General features: G+C 40.7%; 1 long non-coding RNA gene across 1 annotated transcript in view; it reads left to right on the top strand.

Moving 5' to 3' along the window:
* Positions 1-1582: 1582 nt before the first annotated feature.
* The window catches only part of LOC119843495, a 178105-nt gene continuing 158025 nt past the window's right edge, over positions 1583-21662 (top strand). Inside the window, exons 1-2 of the long non-coding RNA XR_006280675.1 lie at positions 1583-2075; positions 2431-2468. This is a non-coding gene — a long non-coding RNA (uncharacterized LOC119843495). The remainder of the gene's footprint in view (positions 2076-2430; positions 2469-21662) is intronic.

Genomic DNA, 21662 nt, shown 5'->3' with positions numbered 1-21662 from the left:
TTTTGCTGTCAGCTATGTAGATTGAGGTAGGAAGTCTTTGTTTGAATTAGAGTAGCAAAGGCAGGAAGAGAGATGAAACAGTTTTTCAATATGCAGAATGTGCTTTCAGCTGATTCTAGCAGTGCTGAATGGCGTACCACTTCCAGTACTAGTGGCAGAGGACTGGTTCACATTCTTTGATTGCCTGAGGAATAAATTAATGAGGTTACTGGAGACACAGAGCATTTGCATATTCACGGATGCTTATTAGGTATAAAGTGAATGCCAGGTGCATTGAATTTTGGGAATACTCGCTTCTTTTTTTTCCACAAAGGAGGGAGGTCCGATGACAAGAAGTAGCATTTATAAAAAATCAAGATTCATTCAATTCAGACAAAGCTTCCCTTATAAGATGTATATCAGAATAAATATGATACAGTATGAAACTGGAGAATAGCTAAGAGCGTCTTACTCAAGACAATAGTTAATCCAACTACTATTGTTATTACTAAGAAGAAATACAAACACAGTTGTTACAAGATGGGGGGGGGGTATTTTTGCACTCTACTCCTTGTGGATTTCTGGCTTTAAAGAACCATAGGAGTACACAGTATGTGTTTGAAGTTACCTTCCAAAACGTCTGTGTATTAATTTTAAAGTACCAATTTTCTAGTACATATTACTGAAAATCTCAAGCTCAGCCTACAAAGCAAGGAAGATTGAATTCTAAAATGGTCTGACCATTTCTCCAAGGGGTGTATGTACATGGTGGCATTGTTGTCAGTGATTTCCATCAGTGTTCTGTAAAAGATTTGTATTGCATCTCATTATTCTTGGAAGTTATCTTTGTTTATTTATTACGTTATCCCCTTTGCATTCTCAATATTCTTTAATATTTTTGTCCTCTTCTTTACCCCTCAGTAGATTATAGAGCATAACATTAACACTGCTTGTTTTAGCATGGAAATATCTGTAACTTGAACCCATGTATATTGTTTGTTTTATTTTTATACAGGCATCTACATGTAAGTATAATACAGGCATATGCGCGCGCACACACACATATACATATACAAAATGAAATTATTGTATCACCTAGTTCCAAGTAACTGATGTACCAAAATCAAGCAGTGATAAGTGTTTACTTAGGATAGTAATATGTATTTACAAACAGGCTCCATTCTGCCCCTTTTTTCACAGACTACTGTTTGCAACTTCTCTTTCCTTGTTGTTGCACTGAGTTGATCGCTGCCCTGCGTCTGCAAATCCTATTTGAAAATCTCATTTGCAGCATAACTGACAACAAAGGCATTACATGGTATATATCCTGCATATTCTGCAGACTATTCCTTGTCTTCATAAGTTATTTCTAACTTTTAATGCAAACATTTTGAGATCATTTGATGATTTTTATATATATATTAATAGTCTGCAAAATTAAGAGTGTAATTAAATAAATGGGTCCTTCCTTGAAAGTGCAAAGTGGCATGCATTAGATTAGTGGTACATAAAGCAGATGTTCTTTTCTAGGCCTTTCCTTGGATGCTGTAGTAAGAAGGGAGTTAAACAAAACATTAAATTTGTAAAGGACTCTGAAGTACAAAACCTGTCACTGCAAGACACAAAAATACTCTTTAGATGTATATTTTCTCTGTATTTGTTTTCAAACAATAATTCTAATGCATTTTTAAAAAACATTAAGATAAATGTTCGTGTTTAAGTCACTCAAAGCAGCTTCTGAATAATTACATGTAAAATGACCTATTATATATTTATTGAAAATATTGTTTTGGAGAGAAAAGTGTATTTTTTTTCAGAAAGGTCATTTCTGAAAACCTCCATTGTCACTGAATCACTAACGTCCAGGGTTTTTTGCCATATACACAGCACAGATTTTTTTGATTATGTAGATTTTTTTTCTACTGCAGTTTCATATGCAAAGCATGCATCACCCACATCCATGCTATCTCCTAAAGCAGTCATTCTGAAACCCAATCTGGGGACAGTGCAGACTAAATAAAATTTCATTTTGATTTGGCCTCCTGCTGAGAATGGGACTGCTTTGTTTCAGCCGACAGAACCAGCAAGCCAGAAAGGTATGTCCTGTTTTGCATGGCTGATGGTGTGACTTGAGTATCACAATCAGGCCGTTCATGCTCTCAGGGCTCGGCATCTCATCCACATCCTGTACTGTCTTTCTCTTTTCCTTTCCATTTGCTTTCCTTCTGTGCTGCCTGCCGTCTACCTGCAGGGCAAAGCTATGGCAGACCCTAACACTATTGTTTACTTTGGCATATGTTTAATAGCTGCATGGCTGTTTGAGGGTTTTTGTTTGGGGTTTTTTCCCTCCTGCCTCTTAGGTGTATGTGGGGGGCGGGAGGGGAGGGATTGGAATTGGTGGGGGGGATGTTGTTTTTTTCATTACCCACATTCACTTTCCTTATTTTCTAGGTGTTGAATATACAAACACTGACTTAACGGAAAATTATGTAAGTACTGCTTGTAATGCTCCAGAGATTTTACCAGAAGATTTGTAATGCAGAATTTTATTGTAAAGCTGAAGAAGCATTTAACAGCTTTTAAGGACTTTAGTTTTCATAGCCCTTTTGAGCTGTTTAGGCAGAAAAGCAATCACCCATTATAGTTAGGGGAAAAAATAAAAGCACTCTTCAGAATGTGCCTAACTGTTTTGCCTTCTTCATATGTTTTATAGTATATTGTGATGTTTGGCTGAAAAAAATATCAGTAAACACGTCTCTGACTAAATACTAGTGTTCATCTGCAGCCAGCTTACATTCCAGAAGATTTGTACAAAATGCCCGTTACTGCGTCTGCCCCATCTTTTGGAATAGGTATTGGCAATCAGGGAAACAACCTGCTATTTTACCCTCTGAAAGAGCTTCCAATATCATGGCAGGATACTTAGAGATCTAGCTATGGCATGAACTCAGTTTTCAAGCACGTCATTTTTCTGACAAATCTACGCTGTCCCTTAAATATAAATATTTTACAGAGAAAAAAAAGTTTGTTTAAATTTTAGGATGACATTTATCTCAGTTGAAGTGCAATTTTTACCCTGATTAATGTATCTTTTTACAGCAATGTGCATATAATTATAACACTGAATGAAGTAAATAGACAGAAGGATTCTGTCTCTAAAGTTTAACAAAAAAAGACAAAGGTAGAGTATAAAATAATACATAACACTGACATTATAGAGAGTTTTACCTCTTCAAAGTGCTATACAAAAGTTAACTTACTAGAATGTATAGCATCCCTTTGTGGTAGGTAAGATTAATAATATTAATGTGTTCCATGAAATCCCTAGGTAAGATTATAACATACTTTGTGTAGGGCTGACAAGTTGTATTTCTAACTCTCCCATGTTACTGCATATACAATGCTTTCATTTTATGACCCAGTTCTTGTTTCAGTTTCTGACTTGTTTGGAATGGCTACTAGAAAAGGCTCTTGGCATCACCCTTTATATCCTCTTACTGCTGAGTTTTGTGACTAAAAGACTCACTTCTTTTTCTTTCAAAATATAACAGGTTTTTTTTTTTTATCCAACTGACAGTTTGGAGGGAGAGGTGAATGAAAACGTGTTTGCTCCCTGATCACTTCTGTACATATAATGTGGGCCAAACTCTAGTCTGAGCTGCATCCATGCAATCCTACTGAACTGAAATGGGTTGCCTAAATGTAACAGAGGGCAGGATTTGGCCCTGTGTACTTTGTCATTCAGAGAGATTTTCAAAGGGAAATGAGGTTTGGGAATACTTTAAAGAAGTCAAGTTATCTGTAATAATGCCACATTTCCTTTTTACAAAAGTGACGTATTAAGAAAATAACAAAAATGGTATTTTTGTAGAAGAATGACAGTTTTTAAATTGATAAAATGGGAAATATTTTGTGATTTCTCAGTATTTCTAATCCCCCTGCTACACCCCCTTGGTATCATTGTGCTGTTTTCCAACTTGCTAACTTTGCATCTAATCACAGTTTATAAAAATCAACTATATGTTTACATTAAGCATTGTTTGATTTCATGGTTAAATATAAATTTTAAAGAAGCTAAACTCGATGTGCTGTGTTGTAGTGTATGCTAATTCCTTCATGTCAGAATTGACAATCGTGTGAGGCTTTTTGTCGCATTAGGGATATTTTATACTATGTCAGTTGTAGCATTTCAGATTAAATTAATATATGCCTGTACATAGGGGCTCATCTGGAAATCTGCAGCATTTTATATGTAAAATACTTTAAAAATTGTGACAGAAATGTTGACTTCAAGGGAGGTGGGGGTATTTATATATATAAAAAAGTAGTGTGTACTGTGTTGGAGCAAAGGCAGCTAATCCCCAGTATACTCCTTAATATAGTTGATTACTCTTTATTAATGACATACCTTTTGTATTTAACTAGAAATGAATGCATGCATTGTCCCTATGTCCTGCATGCTGGAGGTAGACCTCACACTTGTTTCCTTAGGAACTGTGGTTACAGAATGAGGATCAGTAAATGAACTGGTACTGTGTGTTGGAGGTTCATTTTATACTTATTTCTCTGGGAATCATAGTAGCAAAATGAAAAACGCTAAAGGCACTAGCCCAAAGCCGGAAACAAAGGCCCTGATTCTTCTCTCAGTTATGCCACTTGTATAAGGTTGCACTCAGCTGACTTCAGTGGAGTTTCTTCTGATTTACATTAGTGTAACTGAGAGTGGAATCGAGCCTGAAATATATCAGCTGTTTCTAGCAGCACAGGATTCCCAAGAAAAGAAGTTGACTCTACCTGTATATAGCTCTCTTACTAACACATTGCATTTTCGGGGAAGTGACTTGACTAAGGTGAGGCAGACCATTGCACAGGATCCCCAGGAGCTAACCTGAAGGCTCTTTCACAGAGAACTTGCTACAAACCAGAAGACTGGGAATGGAATACCGAATTTAAGTGGATGTTTAACTCTTTTTAATTTACACAGTGGTGTAGATCAGAAGAGGGTTTACTTTCATTATGTGTGGTGCTTTGAAGGAGATATGGTTGCAGTGTATATAGTATGAAGAGTATATATTCATAGTAGCCGTACAATAGTGTATCGTATGGAATATATATAGTCATAGTGACCAGAAGGGACCCCAGGTTCTGCTCAATGGATGTAGCTCATGAAGTGAATGTAGTTGCTGTGACCTTGTGGAAGACGTGAGAACCCATATTGTGAAGGGTGTATGGGCCTCTACTGTGCATGCTTTGCAGATTTACTGAGCCACAACCCATTTGACACTGTCAGTAACCTGCCAACTGAATCATATTTGAAGTGATTGCGCAATAGAATTCACATAGGCAGATGCTTACAGCCACCTGGAGCCCTACTGATGTCAGTGGGATGCTGGATGGGTGCAATGGTCCATCCATGCAGATTCAATTGCAGGATTGGGGCCTAAATGTGCTGCAAAATCACATTTCCTTGCAGAGCATAGATCTCAGCCTCACCAAGACACACGCTAGTCAACCAACCTTCTGAAAAACATCAAGAATTTTCCAGCAGAATGCACTAGCAGAATACACTCATGGCTGGTTGCCACTCTGCTCAGATTCCCCACCCTCATGTTCCTATTTTACAGCCCTGATCTGACCAACATCCATGTAAAAGAGTTCACAGCAATTGACTGGTAGCAGATGCTGCAAAATTACATATCAAAAGCCATTCTATAAGAATTTGAGGAAAGTGACATGTTCTGTCAGCCAGCATGCAAGAGAACCCAGTGAGTTTGTAGTCTGACAGTGGTGAGGAGTGGAAGTTGTTTGGTTTGCGTTATTTTTAACCAATCTCTTAAAAAAAACAAGAGCAAATACTAAAAATGTAGCTTTTAAAAAAATAGTCAACTTCATCACGGACCTGCTGCTGAGGCTTACTGGGGCCATTGCACATTAGAATGAATTTAAACATTTAATATGGATATGGCAAAGTTCATGACTTCCAAAAAGTTGGCTTTTTGCTTGTAAAATAAATGAGTGACCCTCCATTATGACCCTAGTTTTAAAAGAAAATCTAAAAAATCTATCTAGGTACCTGATCAAACGGCTGAATATAAACAGAAAACCAGCTTTGGACACCAGAGCTAAAGAAGCAGAACTCACTGGCAGGCATTTACTTTGTTTAGGAGTAGAGGCAGAACCAAACAGCTTAGCCCAGCAGGTACCTTGGAAATCTAATATTTCCTGTACAGAGGAGGAAGCTTGGAATCAGCAGGGGGGGAAAAGTGACCAGAAAATCCTGTTCTTTGTAACATACACTCCTATGGAAAATTCACCATTGGGATGACCTTATCAGACCAAAGTTACACCCAGGGATACTGTTTGTATTAAGTATAGTTTGTGAGATGATCAAAGATCAGGGAAAGTTTGCAGTTTTGAGAAGACAAGATTTGAAAGACTTGGTTCAAACAAAAAGCAAGTTGTCTAACATGTTAGTGCATAGAAACATGTCAATACTTTAATGATTTTTGAGCAAATAAATGTTTATCAGTTAACTCATTATGGCTTTTTCTGTTTTTGTTACAAAATCAATTTTGATCTATAAAATACTGGGGGAAATTACTAATGAATGTCAGTCTATACAGTATAGAAATAGACTGTACTGGCATAAAAGCTCCCTCCCATTCACTAAGTGGGGTAGGGAAGGTGGAATTAGGCTATAAGATCTTTATGTCATCACAGTGAGAATACATTTGCTCATAGACTCAGACTTTAAGGTCAGAAGGGATGATCATCTAGTCTGACCTCCTGCACATTGCAGGCCACAGAACCTCACCCACCAACTCTTAAAATAGACCCCAAACCTCTGGCTGAGTTCCTTAAGTCCTCAAATCATGGTTAAAGATTTCAAGTTACAGAGAATCCACCATTTACACTAATTTAAACCTGCAGGGACCCGTACCCCATGTTTCAGAGAAGGTGAACCCCCTTCCCCCCATCTGACCTGAGGGGAAATTCCTTCCCAACTCCAAATATGGTGATCAGTTAGCCCCTGAGAATGTATTGCAACTGGTTACTTGTGATAATTTTCTTTATTTTTAAAACTCTTTCCCTCTCCTAGCTGCCTAAGACAAGAAAGAAAAATTCTCAAAAAAATTTTTTTGAATCATTTGCATTCAATGAGAAATGTCATTAGTAACATACTGTTCACTAGATTTCCACTATTGATGGACAAACCTCAGAGGATTCAGAGGATCAGTTCAAATAAAAATCATAGAGCATAAAAGAGCATAAAAATCCAGTTTATCTAAAATGTCAGTAAACATTTTGAAGACCCTTTCTATTTCCTTGATGTGCTGGAGGGCATCCGTCTCTTCCTGTAATCCTCCGAAAGTCCCCAGCTCTCTTCTTTTTGTGACTCTTTTCCCTTCCTGCCATTATTTCCTTTTTGAGTTCCCTTAATTTGATGATGCCAAGGCAGGGTAACTTCTCTTTCCAGGAGACAGGATGAACTTTAGAAGAGGGGGTTCCTTCTCCCCTTTGTTTGTTTCAGGACTAAGGCATGAATTCTTCTCCCTACTGGAGAGGGTAGCAACACTGGCAGCAGGAAACATCTGACTTGTCATGCTCTCTTACAGGTTCTTTTCTCCAATGCTGAATTAAAATTTTCTATAATCTTGGATACATAGGCTGTGCCGTTCTGTTGATGATTTAATAACGGGGAGGCTCTTAGAAAATCCACAAAAGGGGTAATGTGGGAGGCAGAGTTACAACATGTTCGGTGCTCCTCTGATCTTCCTATATCGAAATCAAGTGGAGCAGAGTCACAGGCTCCAACCCCTGAGTGAGAACTAGGCAGCCACATAAGCTGTCTCATGTGGGAAAGAGTTTCTCTCCACTCCAAAGATCTACAAGTAGCCTCCAGAGCTGTGGTAACTAGGTGGACTGGGTAGTTACTGTGGACCCTCACCATGGGAATAGTTGTGAGCAGGATTAAGCTCCAAATAAGAAAGTGGTAAAAGAGCAAGAACACAGCTAACTCAATCCATTAACTGCCCCAAATTGCTGGCAGTATTGTAAATGACAGTCTCATTTCCAACTAATGAAACTAAAAACCCAAAGCAGCAGGTTATAGGAAATCTATCTAATTTTGTAGTGTTTCTCGTTTATAACGGCATTCATTTTTAAAAGATTCTGTGAGATCCCAATTTGCACTTTAGTGAGGTAAGATGAAAAGACTAATGCTTCTTCAGTAGGACCAGCTAAAAGAGCAAAATAGATCTGAGTGTTATGAAGTTAGCAATGATACCTCACCTGAAGGTGCCTAAAATAGACGTAAAAGAAGCATATCGGTATCAAAAAGCAAGGGGCCTAGAACGAAATTCTGAAGATCCCTACAATTAACTGGCAAAGGGTCAGATGAACACTTATTAAAATGCAACAAAGCACAACAGGATGTCTTAAGCATGGAGTTTCAATCTTAACTCTGAATTTCGGTTTTGTCAGTTAGGCCTGCCATGTTATTTTAATAGAAATTTTTGTCCATACATTTCTGTTTAGGATTTTAGGATGGGTTTTTGTGGGGGAGATGGAGAAGTTACTGTATACAAAATACAGGGGAAAAGAAGATTGTTTGGAAGTATAGGAAAGCTGAGATTGCCAAAGACATGGAAACATTATGTCAGTGTTTTAAGGTGCACTTAATGGAAAGACCATAATGGGTCTGCTACTTGGATGTCATGAAATAAATACAGAAACTCACCTTCTTGTTTTAAAGATCACTGGCAACAGCTTTTATTAAACAAGTTTTCCACAGGTGAACAACAAAATACCTGTTAAATATAATATAGTGGGCAACCCCTCTTTTTATAATGTAGACAGTACTCCTACAGGTACCTCTATACATTGCCTCATCCAGACTCAGCATTTAGCTCAATAGTTTCCCCAGGCCAATCTTCTCAACCAGGTAATCCAAAACCAGATAGTCATATAACAAACACCTTTGTTTCAAAAGAAATCTCCAGTTTTCTTGGAAGAAACTATTAGTAGCCATACGCTATTCAGTACTGGAATGGAATTTACAATGTCCCTATACCCCACACCTTCTACACCTGTCGATCCTAGAAAGACAGAGCAACCCCCTCTTTTATCTTCCCCCCTTTTCCACTGCCCATAGCTAGTAAGTAATTCTGACACTTTTCAAACTGACCTTGAAATAAATGTATACATCTATAATCATCACAAACAAAATCTGTCCTTAATATAGCAACAGTATAAGTGGAGTATATTTCAGTGGAGTCTAGCTGGCATCCCAAACCAACGTTATACTTTCTGTGCAAAAATTCTACATGCTTTTAAAACCATGTTTGAGTGCCTGGAAATTAACACCTGTTCCCCCCTGGATTATAAAACCCTTCATCTCTCACTATCACCCCCACCCTCAGTCTTAACTTTGCCCTCTTGGTTAGTAATGAAAATGTGTGGTTGGGTACAGTGGTTTACAGTTACAATTGAAGTTACAATTGAAACAATATGAGAAGCTGTGAGGGAACTGATATTCCTGCCAATCAGCCAGAGGAGAAGGAGCTCTCCCTCAGCTCTAGCAGTAGAAGGGGAATTGCATTCCCCCTTGCCGTACATCAAGGTGTTTAGATATCCTGTGTATATTGTTCATTAAATGTATGGCATGGTTATGAAAGGAATATAATACCAGAGTACATCCGAGTTATATATGTTTTCTCATAGTGTAATATGTTGGCAGCTTAGAAAAAGAGTGTTATGAATAATTGATCTGCTTGGTATCCTGATGTGCATTGATTTGTGATTCTGTAAGTTTTTTAGTATATTTAAACCTTTGGAATTGTTTATTTCTAACTATATTAACTATGTTATTTAGTAACTAACATAGATCTTTTCAGGGAATAATGTGTAATATGTATTAGTTGCGACTTTGCAATTCCTTTGTAATTTGTTATTTTAACCTTTGCATGTCATTTTACAACTTTTAAAGGACAAGATGAAGCTGGGAAGGGCAGAGGTGGAACATCACACTTTTCTTCTTCCATCTGACATTATTAATGTGCAAGGACTGGCCTGAGTTAAAGAAATGGGTACATCTCAGTGACCCAAAACACTCCAATGAACTCAAAACAGGAGATTGTCAATACTCTGGCCCCAAACCTTCTTTGTCCATATGTCTCTCTCTTCTCTTCTCCTAAAACAGTGGATTAAGGTACAGATGACATTATGGTGCCATTGGGAAACCAGGAGACTCAGAATTCTCTCCCCTGAATATATTATTGTGCTCGTAGGTACTAATGACTGCCATCAAGTGAGTCTGTGATCTTTAGACTATCACAGACCTGGTTAACGCCAATGTGTGTGCTAAGCGCCCTTCTTTCTGGCTAACTAGAAGGTGCAATTAACCTCTTTATATAATGAGGTAGCTGGAAACAATAAAAGCTGCTGTCAAATAAATGGGCTAAATGGCAAGGTCTGACCATAAGCTAAGGGCTGAGAGGTTCCCTAATTGCAAATGCAGAGGCTGAGGATTGTTTGGCAAGCTATGTTTGTGTGAAAGGCAGAAATCTAGCAGACAACTAGAGACTCAGGTCATGTCTACACTGGCACTTATGTCAGCAAAACTTTTGTCACTCAGGGGTGTGAACCCCCCTCCCCCACCCCAACAACATGAGTTTTGCCAGCATAAGCACTTGTGTGCACTGTGCTATGTCAGCAGGAGACGTTCTCCCACCGTGATAGCTACCGCTGCTCATTGAGCTGGTTTTATTACGTCTACAGGAGTTCTCTCTCTCCCATTGGCATAACGCAGCTACATGAGCGATCTTACAGAGGCACAGCTATATCGGTACAACTGTGATGCTGTAAGCATGTAAGTGTAGACATGGCCTCAGTCATGAGAATGACCCTAAGAGGAAGCAGAGACAGAGCTCTTTGGGGCACCGGACTGACTGAAGGGGCAGACTTGAAAATTGCGAGCAAGGAAACTACCCATTGATCTTTGTTTTCACTGTGTTCAGAGAAACAGGACTTTGAACATTTTAATACCAAAAAAAGAGAGAACAATATTGCACCAAAGAATATACCTACCTTGTGTCATCCATGTCTCCTCCTAACTGAAGCAATCTTTCAAGGCTCCAAATATTGGCTATCTGCTCAGGCCAAAGGGACAACAACATAAATGCTTCCACCAGACCTCCTCATTCTGGTTTGCTTTGCCTCTGGGTGGAGTCACAGAATCCTTTCATCAGTCATCCTCCTTCATTTTCTATGTTTTGAATCCTGTTTCTCCTGTTTGTTCTTGGTCATCTAAGGAAGAAAATAAGGGAAAAGTTGAGAAGTCTAGAGTTTCAGGCCTTCCTCCCTCCCCAGTGAGAAAGATGTGGCAGACAAAGCTTTATGTTCTGTAACAGAGTTTTCTACTAAGAGCAAGGGAACACTTATTCAGGGGAGACCTGAGAAGCCACCTCATGTGTGGGACTGGTATTACCTTCTGCAGAGGGAGTGGCCTAGACAGGAACTGGTTCCGCTTCAGTCCTTTCATGAAGAAAACAAGAAGAGCACCTGACAACTAGTGTGCTCTTATTAAGGAGGGACCCTAGGAGCTAGAATGTATTTATACTTCTCTGATATTTGATACTGGAGGATCCATTAATAGCTCACCTGTGTAGGAGGAGTGGGCTTGTCTGCCCGCTCTGGAGTTCAATCTGCTGATGTGGAATCAACAAGGATCTCCCCTGCATTGCCCCTTTCTTCAAACATTGTTTCTCCAGACAACCCGCCTTCTCGACAGCTTCTCAGTAGCCATCCAGTCTCTCCAGGGATATACCTATACTTTTCTGCTATTCAGACCCTTTTTAAGCCCTGTTTTTAGCAGTGCTTTTCTGTCTTCTCTCCTCCCCCTGTTCAAGGTTTTCTTTCCTAATCAAGCTCAGCAGAAAGCCTCTATATTAAAAAAAGAAACCATGCCCCTCATCTTGACTTCAGTGATTTCCCCAGGCAAACCTGGATTCCTCCCAAGACTCAAAGGTGATTCACATTTGAAATTACCTCCCTGGCCTAGGCTTGCTCAGTGCAAGACATAAAATAGGTATCCTGCACCTTTCTGTGTGTGGGTCTATCAGATGAGATGTAAACCAAGGCCCTGGCAGAAGCATCCATTAGCCAACCCTCCACCTGGGAACCTCTCCTAAGCCATTTTCTAGCTTTGGAGACTTTGCCTCCAGTGTCCAAACTGTGAGCACAGGCGCCAGCACTTCCAGGTGGGGTATATCTCCCCTCCCAACTCCTATCCTGGCAAGTTTCCTTCCACTTTCTGCTGTCCCTCTTACAGCAGAGAGCTTTCTGCAGTGCTCTCAGTAGCCAGCCTGTCACAGCACTCTCCTCTAAATTTCAGTGGTCTTCCTTTTTATTCACCCTTAACTCCTTCTCTGGTGCCTGCTAACTGCCTGCTTCCCCAGCCTCAGAGAGACCACACTTTCCAGTCACATTTGGCTTCCTCCTGCAGATGCCACACCTATGTCTGTGAAACTGCATGTCACTGCCCTCTCTGATCTCGAGCAGTAGCTCAGTTTCAGCTCAGAAACATCCTGATCCCTCTGCCTCCTCTGAAGGTTTCTTTTCAGAATTTGGGAGGTGGAGAGAAGATGATCCTGGTGATCTGATGTTGCAGGCCTGACTACTGCAAAGAAGAAATTTCCTGAGAAAGAGCGGAGCTCGTTTCTCAACTCCCTTCCTATTCAGAACACCGGGAACCTTTCATCTGTAGGTTATTGGCTACCAAAGTCAGAGTCTGGGTGAATACTGTTGGAATATCATCTTGAACGGGTGTTTCAGTAATGGGATCCTTGTATGAAATGCCTGAGCCCTCAGACAAATGAGCAGTGGTGCCAATTCAGTTATTTCTTGAGAGGATAAGCAAATTCCCATCCCCCCCAGCAGGGAACTTGCTCTTCCCCCTGCCCTGCCCACAACTCCCAGCAGGCCCCCCGGTCTCCCTCAGCCAAGGAGTCTCTTACCCACCCAGTGCATGACTTAGTGGTGTTAGGAGTCAGGTTCTTGGCAGACTCCCCTTCGCTCCACCATACAGAAACAAACTGCTTATTCACCATGTCGCAACTTCATTTGGCCTGGCTGCCCATCTGTGTGGATGGAGGGGCAACTGGGCCAGATTTGAGTGGCGTTGTGCGACCCTGTGCACCAGATTGCAACACCACTCACTGAAATTTAGCATTTGAAATGTAAGTGGCATTGTGACTGTGCAGCAGGGTGGCACTTTGTACTGTTCCGGCACCAGCTATATTGATTTAGTATGTGACCATTGCATAAAAGTGGTCATGCCACTCTGGCTGTGGCCTATGGAATGCTGAGCAAGTGCAAAAACCAGGGGGTGGGGGTGTTAAACAAGCAGCATTCATCCCTCCCCCAAACCCCTCCTAATTTGCACCACTGGTAACTATTCTGTTTTCACTTCCTGTACAGTTGATATGCTCTAGATTGTAGAAACTGGGGCTGACCGTGGTTTCTTTTTCCAGGTCAGGTATATAGCATTTAACAACTAATTGTGTTTATCTGTGTTGCATGTACTCTGCTGATTGTGCAGGAATTTCATATGATGATTTCTGCTTTTGTAACACCTTATAGGTTTCAAAAGAACTTTCCAATCCTTAATGAGTTAGACCTTATGACATAACTGTGAGGTCGGGAAGTACTATTGTCCCCATTTTGCAAATGAAAAGGTTGATTAGAGAATAAGATGGAGAGGGCATGCTAGGGGACAGAAAAAAGGGTCAGTCTTAGCACAGATAAGGGGAAGGTGGGTCTCTTCACCAGAGAACCCTCCCATCCAGAACATGGACCTGGGTTAAAGAGGTCTGAACATTCCTCTGTTGTCAGCAAATATCTGTGAAATCCAATGATAAAATGTCTTAACTCCCTCTACTGGCTGGTTCACATAAAGAATGACAACCTACAACAGCTATCAGCTAGCTCAGGTGGCAGAGAGGTCTGTGCTGTGGCTCAAAGGGTCTCTACTATGTTGATGACTAAGGCTACTTTTTAGTCACAGGTATTTTTAGTAAAAGTCATGGACAGGTCATGGGCAGTAAACAAAAATTCACAGACTGTGACCTGTCCATGACTTTTACTAAAAATACCCATGACTTAAACTTGGGAGGGAGCTGCCTGGGGGCCCCACAGGTGCTGGGGGAGGGCAGCCAAGGTGTTGGGGGGTGCACGCAGTGGTGCATGGCCCAGGGCCCCCACTGGTGTTGTGGGAAAGAGGTTGGCAGGGCCAGTAGGCTCCCTAGCCGGCTCCACTCCTCCCTCCTACAGCAGCAGCAGATTTGGGGTGTGGGAGGAGCAAGGGGATTGCATCTGCCTGCTGGCACTGCCCCCGCAGCTCCCATTGGCTGTGGTTCCTGGCCAGTGGGAGCTGCGAAGCCAGTACTCTGGGCAGAGGCAGCACACCGAGCTTCCTGGCCACACTCCGCCTAGCAGCTGAGCGAGGGGGAGGTCACCACTTCCAGGGAGCCCCCCAGATAAGCTTCAGAGTGGTAGCCATGTTAGTCTGTATCAGCAAAAAGAACTAGGAGTACCTGTGGCACCTTAGAGACTAACAAATTTATTTGAGCATAAGCTTTCGTGGGCTAAAACCCACTTCATTGGATGTATGCAGTGAAAAATACAGTAGGAAGATATATATATACACAGAGAACATGAAAAAATGGGTGTTGCCATACCCACTATAACAAGAGTGATCAGTTAAGGTGAGCTATTATCAGCAGGAGAAAAAAATCTTTTGTAGTCATAATCGGGATGGCTCATTTCCAACAGTTGACAAGAAGGTGAGAGTAACAGTAGGGGGGAAAATAAGCATGGGGAAATAGTTTTACTTTGCATAATGACCCATCCACTCCCAGTCTTTATTCAAGCCTAATTTAATGGTGTCCAGTTTGAAAATTAATTCCAATTCAGCAGCACCACCCAGAGCCTGCCTCACCCCATCCCATGCCCCAACCTCTGCCCCCCTCCCACACCCAAATTCTTCTGTGCTGTGAGGGGGAAATGTGATGGCCTGAGACTGCCCCAGCAGTGGCTGCTGCAACTGGCACAGGGGCTGCCTGAGCTGTCCCTGAGCCAGGCGCACCAGCCGCTGCAGAAGTCACAGAGGTCACAGAAAGTCATGGAATCCGTGACCTCCTTGACAAACTTGCAGCCTTATTGATGACCCACATGAAAGTCAGTTTTGGTTCCACACAATGTAATTTCTGTTTGATCAATTTCCTTTAAAAAAAACCCCTAGATAATTTATATATGTATAAACATATTTAACCTATGTTACAAGAACATTAAGGTTGCAAAGTCAAGCACTCAAAAGTTAGGAAATGCCAGAAATATATTAGCCTGTGCAAACTCAGCCCTTCTATGTGTGTACAATATGAGATAGATAGATAGATAGATATTGACTACACTGTTTCAATTCTTGTATGTTTTTTGCATGTGATTCAGTCTCATGTTTCAGTGATATGTTCCAATATGCTGTACTTTGACATTCACACTGGATCATAATGCAACACAATAGGTGCACAGGATGTTTTTTAAAGTTTCTCTTTTGATTTTTTTGAAGTCAAGTCAGAATCAACAACAATTATGACTATCAAATTACTTCCGCAAATTTTTGTGGACGGAGCTGCGGGAAAGAGGGGAACAAGGGGAGGATGCTCTTGCTCTTTGGAAGATGGATATTTCTAATGTGCATACTATATATTTTGTCTTTCAGATGTGTTGATAAAAGTAGTTTCTTTACAAGTATTGCATGTTTCATTAATAGCATGTTTAAATAATTTAAAAGCATAACTCAGAGGCGATGGCTAAGATAAAAGTTTTCAGACAATCCATTATTGTGATCAGACAGTACTTTGAAAAAACTCATGGAGTTGTAATTTAGTCATTTAACTCCTAAACTCAGTTGTTTAGTAAACTATTACACTTTACTATCGGTTTGTTCTAGTCAAAGGGAATGATTCATTTCCCCTCTGTCGATTGTTTCAGCTGCAGTTATTAATGGTTCTAGGGTTGAAGGGGTGCTGGATTCCTGTTTGAATATCATTACTATGCTGTTCCCAATCTCTGGATGTTGTCACTATGGTGTTACATGTGTGATATTTACTGGTTATAATTATTTCATGGAGACAGGGACTGCAATCATTTCAATCCTTAATATTGATATCCTTCATTAGACATAATTCTGTAGGCAAAGAGCGAGAGAGATTAGTTAAGGGGGATGTATAATTGGTTGTAGTGGGATTAAATGAATATGAGTATATTCTACTAATAGATGACCCAGAAGGAACTCATGGCAAAACCATTAATGAGATGGGAAAGGAGAGCAGACAAACTAAACGTTATCTCTGTTACTGTCTTAGTTGTGCTCAGATTATTGTGCTATAATGTAAAATGAGCATTTATTTTATAATCATTTTTAACAAATGCACTGTCTTCTTGAAAAAGGAAGCCAGGGTTGGTTGGTTGATGCTATATATATTTTTTTTCATCACTCCAAACCTGTTTTTAGGTGCATATTGTTTGGATATGGGTTTAATATTGCTTCAGAATTTGGCTTGTAAAGTGGTGGAAAATGATTAAAATAAGATTTGAAAAATCCAGATAACTAGTCAAATTAATTTCTATATTTCCCTCCACTACTGCTAGTGGTAGAGGTGATGGCAGGGATATGCACCAGGAGATTCCTGTGTGGAACGGTCTCAAGAGGCAAAGAATGTGGAGACAAAGTCTACAGTACCTGTTGTTGCTACTTCCTCATCAGTGTCGAAACTCCATGGGAGCATGGTTCCAGGGTTAGCTATGGTCAAGGGAATCTTAGGCAGTACGTATTCTGCAGGAGCCCAAACTATCCAGAGAGACAGCTGGCAATGTCGTGGAAATCCTGAAAATTCCTTGTCCCTGGCAGATCCCAAGGTACGTGCAAGTCTCTGCAATGCATGGATTTTTCATAGCTGAATCTTCTGCTATAATTCCGTAATAAGGTGGGGAGGGGCTAGCCCCAATTCTAATCATCTTCTCAATTACAGAACTGGAAAAAAATGTGATTTATTTGAAAGGCAAGGATTTTGCCTGTACACAGGAATAACCCATGTTGGGAATGGAGTCTGTTATTAACTGCAGATTACCCGCTCAGCCCAAGAAAGACAAAGAAATATAAATCCATTAAATAATGCTTCATTTGTCTGTGAGTTACAATATTTCACTGCCACTTCCATTTTTGTTAAAGTCACAACCAAAATGCAAATAGAAAATAGATGTGATTTTCCATCTCTATTAAATAAGGTGTTAAAGGGACTCATTCTTCTCCCATAGATGTCCAAGGGAATTTTGCACCTGATTTCAATGAGAAAAGGCTCAAGTGCTACATGTATAATGGCTTACTCTTTAGCTCAATTATGTACATAGGTAAGCCTCTGTACTTTTCACTTTTCTTACTCCCTTCTACACATATCAAGTTTTTTATTGAAGTGCCCTATTTTCTTTATTATAGTTTCACTAGTTCCCAAGCTTTCTCCTAAACTCACCTACAAAAACGAATCTGTGCTAAAACAACACTTAGAGCAGACATCTCTATGGTGCTTATAGTTGATTGTTATAGTTTATAAATCTTACAGCTAAATAATAACACACAAGATGCAATTACAATTTTCTGGGCACATATTGTAGGGACTTTGCTGAGTCTTCATCAGATTTCTCCTTAAGAAGTAGTGTTTCCAACAACACTAGTAGAAACTTCAGTCCTCCTCTTACTGACGTGTGCACAGTTCTTCAGTGTCTAGCACAATGGGGCTCCAATCCGTCACTGGGGCCTCTAGGCACTTCTTCTGTCAGTCAGTCAGTCAGTTATCGTAAGTCCACTGCTGGACAAAGGCCTCCTTCATAAAGCACCATTATTTTGATTTTGCACCATTCTCATCCCAGCAACTTTGTCAGCTCATCTCGCCATGTAACTCACAGCTGGCTTCTGCTTCATTTGAAATCTATGGACAGTCATTTAAAAACCATTTTTGTTTATCTTCCATCCCCCACCTAGTGAGCAGGCCAGTGAGCTTCTTCTACCTACTCTTTGTATTGATGATGACATAAAATCTTTGTTGCCAACTCTACATGTCAGTTCTCGTGTCCTTCAATGTGATACCAAGCATTGCCTTCGCCTCTCTTCTTTGCCTTATCTTCAAGCATTTCCTTTGGTGGTGTCTAAATTTCAGCCATACATGCCAGCAGGCAGAATGTGTATGTTATACAACTTTCACTTCAGGCAAGGTGGCATCCTCTCTGTAAGAAACTGCTTTAGTCTGCTGAATGGAGTGGGAGTTCTGTTGGAGGAGAAGGGGTCCTATAAAGATAGCCAGCCAGCCAGTCAGGCAGCAGCACAGACAGCTGCAGCGGCACAGGAGGCAGCAAACAGAGCTGTAAACAGGGGAGTTTCTGTGGGAGTTGTGTTGTAGGAGAAGGATTTAGGTGGGAAGGCTATGACAGGATACAGAGGCAGCAGTGGGAGTGACCCATGTAGTGGAAGACACAATGAAGATGACTGGATGTGGAAGCTGCGGTATGTACATGATCCTGGAGAGGGTACCTGGAAAGAGTTTTGTCTGCATGAAATGCCGCTTGATAGAGCTGATGGAAGAGAAGATCTGAGGATTGGAGATGCAGGTGGAAAGTCTGGTTGAGTTTGGTTCAAGCAAATTATGGAGCTAAGACATGAGGCAGCTGAAGGGAAAAGATCAGGCTTGCAGATGTAAGTAGGACTGAGGAATTCTGAGGGGAGATATATGGGTGAAGAAAATGGACAGTGGAAGCATGTGACTAAGAGAACCAGGCAGAGGAAAAGATGGGCTAGCGAAGGAGAAATAGAGCTCAAGAACAGGTTTGCAGAGTTAGAAAATGAAAAAGGGGCTCAGCAGGTGGTCACTGAAGGTGGAAGGGCAAGGAAGAAGAGAAGAGCAGCTAGTCCTATAGGAAAAGCGGAAGAGTCAATGGAGATTACACCAATTATTAGCCCCAGGGGGATACAGGATGGGTTGAAGAGGATTACACGGGAGAACAGGGGATAGACTGGTGAATAGCACCATCACCAGGAAAAGGCAGGTCTACGTGATTGGGGACTCCATACTGAGAAGAATAGACAGGCTTGTAACCAGAGCTGATCCAGAAAATAGAAGGGTGTGCTGTCTGCCAGGTGCTACGGGACGTAGACCTGAGGTTTAAAAGGATCCTGAAGGGAGCAGGAAAGAATCAACTGATTATCCTGCATGTGGGAACAAATGATAGAGGTAGATTCTCGCTGGAACGTATCAAGGGAGACTATGCCAGACTGGGGAAGATGCTTAAGGAAATCAAGGCTCAGGTGATCTTCAGTGGGATTCTGCCTGTTCCTAGATAAGGGCAACAAAGGTCTGACAAGATTATGACTGTCAACAGATGGCTTAGGCAGTGGTGCTATAAGGAGGGCTTTGGGATGTATGGCCACTGGGAGGCATTCATGGACAGAGGACAGTTCTCTCGGGATGGACTTCATCTGAGTAGGGAAGGAAATAGACTTCTAGGATGGAGGCTGGCACAACTGATAAAGAGAGCTTTAAACTAGGAATTGGGGGAGATGGTTGGGAGATGTCCACTTAATCTCCACATCGGATTTTAGCATTGAGAGGGAAGAAAACAAAGTAAGAAAGGATACAGCCATGGGTAGGAGAATGGACATAAGGAGGAAGGGCAGTGTGGATACCAGTCTTATAGGTCATACTGGCTGTATAATGACCGTGCCTAATCGGGTAAATAAGGTGAGCGAGTCCAAACAGCAAAAATTAAGATGTGAGGAGCCTAGGCAACAAAATGGAGGAACTAGAGCTACTAGTGCAGGAAGTGAAGCCAGATATTATAGGGATAACAGAAACATGATGGAATAGTAGTCATGACTGGACTACAGGTATTGAAGGGTATGTGCTGTTTCAGAAAGACAGAAATAAAGCTAAAGGTGGTGGAGTAGCATTGTATATCAGTGATGAGGTAGAATGTAACAAAATAAAAAGTGATGGAATGGATAAGACAGAGTCCATCTGGGCAAAAATCACATTGGGGAAGAAAACTACTAGAGCCTCCCCTGGGATAGTGGTTAGGGTGTGCTATCGACTGCCAGGATCTAATTTGGATATGGAAGAGCCCTCTTTAATGTTCTTAATGAAAGTAAATACTAATGGAAACTGTGTGATCATGGGAGACTTGAATTTCCCAGATATATACTGGAGAACAAGTGCTAGTTATAATAATAGGGCTCAGATTTTCCTAGATGTGATAGCTGATGGATTCCTTCATCAAGTAGTTGCTGAACCGACTAGAGGGGATGCCATTTTAGATTTGATTTTGGTGAGTAGTGAGGACCTCATAGAGGAAATGGTTGTAGGGGACAACCTTGGTTCAAGTGATTATGAGCTAATTCAGTTCAAACTGAACGGAAGGATAAACAAAAATAAATCTGCGACTAGGGTTTTTGATTTCAAAAGGGCTGACTTTCAAAAATTAAGGAAATTAGTTAGGGAAGTGGATTGGACTGAAGAATTTATGGATCTAAAGGAAGAGGAGGCCTGGGATTACTTTAAATCAAAGCTGCAGAAGCTATCGGAAGCCTGCATCCCAAGAAAGGGGAAAAAATTCATAGGCAGGAGTTGTAGACCAAGCTGGATGAGCAAGCATCTCAGAGAGGTGACTAAGAAAAAGCAGAAAGCATACAGGGAGTGGAAGATGGGAGGGAACAGCAAGGAAAGCTACCTTATTGAGGTCAGAACATGTAGGGATAAAGTGAAAAGGCTAAAAGTCAAGCAGAGTTGGACCTTGCAAAAGGAATTAAAATCAATAGTAAAAGGTCCTATAGCCATATAAATAAGAAGAAAACAAAGAAAGAAGAAGTGGGACCACTAAACTCTGAGGATGGAGTGGAGGTTAAGGATAATCTAGGCATGGCCCAATATCTAAACAAATACTTTGCATCAGTCTTTAATAAGGTTAATGAGGATCTTAGGGATAATGGTAGGATGACAAATGTGAATGAGGATATGGAGTTAGATATTACCATATCAGAGGTAGAAGTGAAACTTGAACAGCTTAATGGGACTAAATCGGGGGGCCCAGATAACCTTCATCCAAGAATATGAAAGGAATTGGCACATGAAATTACAAGCCCATTAGCAAGAATTTTTAATGAACCTGCAAACTCAGGGGTTGTACCGTATGACTGGAGAATTGCTAACTTAGTTCCTATTTTTAAGAAAGGAAAACAAAGTGATCCGGGTAATTACAGGCTTGTTAGTTTGGCATCTGTAGTATGCAAGGTCTTGGAAAAAATTTTGAAGGAGAAAGTAGTTAAGGACATTGAGGTCAATGGTAAATGGGACAAAATACAACATGGTTTTACAAAAGGTAGATTGTGCCAAACCAACCTGATCTCCTTCTTTGAGAAAGTAACAGATTTTTTAGACAAAGGAAATGCAGAAGATCTAATGTACCTAGATTTCAATAAGGCATTTGATACAGTGCCACATGGGGAATTATTAGTTAAATTGGAAAAGATGGGGATCCATATGAACATTGAAAGGTGGATAAGGAACTAGTTAAAAGGGAGA

The sequence above is a fragment of the Dermochelys coriacea genome, chromosome 1, assembly GCF_009764565.3.
Source record: "Dermochelys coriacea isolate rDerCor1 chromosome 1, rDerCor1.pri.v4, whole genome shotgun sequence".
In the NCBI taxonomy this organism is placed as follows: domain Eukaryota; kingdom Metazoa; phylum Chordata; order Testudines; family Dermochelyidae; genus Dermochelys; species Dermochelys coriacea.
This window is presented reverse-complemented; position numbering and strand designations above follow the sequence as displayed.